We start from the raw sequence: 3576 nt of genomic DNA on the forward strand, positions 1-3576 counted from the left end.
GATCAATTCAGATGGATCGATTTCCACCAAATTTTACACTAAAGCGGCCAACAAAGGTATCATTCTGCATTACAAATCGCACCATTCCCTTTCTATTAAAAAAGCAGTGGTTACCAATGAATACAAAAGAATTGGTAAATTATGTACAGCAGAATTTGTGGACGAAGGGATTGGGATTTTAAACCATAAACTTATGAACAATGGATATCTCCGCCACTGGTTGAACCCTCCCGCTCACACTGCGAATAAACCCCGGTCTTCCCCGATGATATTAAGCTATAAATTTCATCATTCATTTATTCGACCAAACATTAAAAAGCACAAACAAACAAGAAACAAGACGATTTTTAACGTTACAATTTATGTTCATTTTCATCACGGAAGAAAAATAAATAAAAAATTCAAACATCAACAAGTGATGATGCTTCAGGATAGAATGATGGTAGAGTAAAGATCCTGTCTCTTATACACATCTAGATGTGTAAGATTAAAAGGCAAAATACTGGAAAACAACAATGCTGTGGGAAACAATGGCTGGATCTCAGTAGAGATACAAAAATGATAAGCAACAGCTAAAAAGTAAACGTAAGAAAACAGCCAGAAATATATATATATATAAATACAGTATATATATAAATTATACAGTAAATATTTTTGCGTGAATAACATGTCATAACGCAAAAAAAAAATCTAAAATTCAAACATAACAAACGAAATGAAGTTGTATACAGTAAATATTTCCCCTTATTCATGTCACCTTCTCAACCATCAAACGAAATCAACAAATGTATTTAATTAGAAAGTCACGTTTAATCGGAAATGGTTAAAGACAAGGCGCAAGATGTGTAAAATATTTTCTGATTTTATTCACCAATTCTCAACATTAACAATAAATAAAAAAATTTAAACATATTTCGAGAAGTGACGAAACAAAGTTGTATACTATACAGCCGCATATTTTTTTTACATTACATTTTTATTTATTACAGTATCACGCAAGAAAAATAAATCTAACGTATCAACATCAAACATTTTCACATTATACATAAAACATATCGGAGGATGTACAATAAAACTAACAATACATAATAATTACTTATTTATCATAGGGCCCCTATATTATATTAATAACACACATTCTATAATACTAACAATAATATACTTTATGCAAAACACGGAGACACTTGAATCGCCCATAAGTGTCTTTTCATCAAGTCCGTGCAAGACCATACATAGTTAGAAAAGAAAAAATTATTGAAAACAAAATGAGTTAAAGAAAACAACAAAAACATAATATTTTAACTACCAATGAAGCTATACCCCGCCGGACACCAACCCGGTATTTCTAAGTTTCGGGGATAATAATAATGATTTACTGTATCTTTAAACAAATATCGGCCTAGATTTAAAATTCTTGTTTTAATAGTACATTATATTTTTATACCGGTAAATAAATTCTTAATTATTCACTGTAGGCCTAGGCTTACATATTTTCCCCTTTTTGTTATTGACGTATCCAGCTGTTATATGACTACATTCTGCTCATTAGCGGCTGTTGTGTATTCGGTGGCCCCTTTGGCGTTCCATACATTTGGCATGGCGGCCGAAATGACTGGCGGCCAAAATGATCGAACACCCTATAGGCAGGGCTAAATGCAGATAAGATACTGAGTTGCATCCTAGCATGAAGCTTGTGCAAGGTGGGATTAAGTTCCTTTGTTTACTTTTATTCGATAGCTGTGTATGACAACTATGTGTTATTTTATTTCTTGTACCTTTTTATGATTATTGTGATTGAAGTGTTACTATGAGAGGTGTTATGATTATTATACTTTGATAATCATGTTAGACAGCACCTTTATTTGCTATTCTTACATTAGTAATTAATTTCATTTTGATTTAATGATTCTTTCATTTTATGTTTTCTGTAAGGCAGTAAGCCAGTTGAATCATTATCAGTACAGTACTGTACTTTAATGGAACCTATGTTACTATCACTGTGCACCGGTTTATTGGTGTATTGATTATTAATTATTAGTTGTTACTTTGTAATTTTAAGCCAATGGTTTCTTACGAAGTTCAATGCCATAATTAATGCTAGATATAAATAATGAACCAATTGGTCAGTTGTGGTTGCACCTCGCAATGGCTGTACTTTCATGGTTGCTATTATTGTTTTATGCTAACTAACTATTATTTTTATGATTGTTGATATGATTATATGGATCTTATAATTAATACTACTTTACTTTATTTTAGTAGCTTGATGTGTGCTGGCATCTATTGCTCGGTCAAGTTGGGGGTTAAGATATAGTTTGGTATAATTTCCTAGTTCCTATTCGAAATAAATAACTCGTCGTTGAAGTCAACATCATCTCTCTGACTGTTATTTCTCCTGTGTACACATAGAAGTGCACATTTAGTTACAGACGTACCGTACATCACATCAATCGGTAAGATTTTAATAGGCCTACCGTAGCGTACCGGGCTGGGTAATAAGAGAAAAGAAAGAGGGGAGAGGGAGGGAAAGAGAAAGAAGAGTAAAAGAAAAGGAAAGAAAAAGAAAAAGAGAAGAGAAAAATAAAGACAAGAATAAAAAGGAAGATATCATAATGACCAGACTCAACCCCTTCTCCACTTCAAAAACTGTCATAACTCCTTTGATCTATGCTGCCCAATGGCGTAACCACTGGGGGACAATGGGAAAATATCTATCTTTCAAAAATCTTCCCCACCCCTTTATAAATGCCCTTTTCATCCCCTGAAAGTGCCTAAAAACCTCAAATTTCGCACGCTTCGTGCGCATTTCTTGTTAACATGGGCCAACAATTAGGGAAAATATCCATCTTTGGAAAATCTTTCTGCACCCCTTGACAAATGTATCCTCTGAAAGTGCCTAAAATTCTCAAATTGTTTGCGTGCATTTCTTGTTACGGTAGGCCAATTTCCTCGACCCTATAAATTGCATATTTTAGGGAGTTTTCATCAATTCCGACGAAATCAGAATTAAAAACACAAAAATATTTTTTAGGGCTTTTTTAGGTTTATCCTTTTAAGTTATTTAAACACATAATAGTCCCAAAACTCAAGAAAGACAAATTTAAGATAGATCGTTTTAACCTAAAAGAAGGGCCTCAATGTGTATAAAGGTGAAAGAATATGTTTGTAATAAATAAAACCATGATGAAAATGCTTAGGCCTATATTTAGTTTCAAACACACGTGTGTGGCCTATACTATAATTAAGATAAGCCCTATGTTGTATTGTTTTCTATATGGGGAGTGGGGTGGGGTGGGTATGGTAAATTACTAACCGGGAAAATAAATACCGTACCCACTCTGACCCAAGCCCCCTGTTACACGCCTGGTGTTAGCGCCAATATGTGCCCTTGTGCGGACAGGGGATGTGCCCCCTATGAAGCTGGAAACCTTGTTTTTGCAAAATAAATTGATGCAATTTTGCTATTATAGGCCTAATCAATAAATTCCTCATCAACCGATATAACCTTAAACATTCTTGGAATTGACATAACATTCAGTGTGAAATGTGGCTCTCTTTGCAAGCACATCTAACATC

At 33.8% G+C, this 3576-nt stretch overlaps 1 long non-coding RNA gene across 1 annotated transcript; it reads left to right on the forward strand.

The window, feature by feature from the left end:
* The first annotated feature begins 529 nt into the window (after positions 1 to 529).
* LOC117113210 lies at positions 530 to 2456 on the forward strand. The gene is made up of 2 exons (XR_004446163.1): positions 530 to 1700; positions 2260 to 2456. It is a non-coding gene; the product is annotated as an uncharacterized LOC117113210 (long non-coding RNA).
* Positions 2457 to 3576: the final 1120 nt, after the last annotated feature.

The sequence above is a fragment of the Anneissia japonica genome, unplaced genomic scaffold, assembly GCF_011630105.1.
Source record: "Anneissia japonica isolate Jap-2015-1 unplaced genomic scaffold, ASM1163010v1 scaffold22900_len9380_cov96, whole genome shotgun sequence".
NCBI lineage: Eukaryota > Metazoa > Echinodermata > Crinoidea > Comatulida > Comatulidae > Anneissia > Anneissia japonica.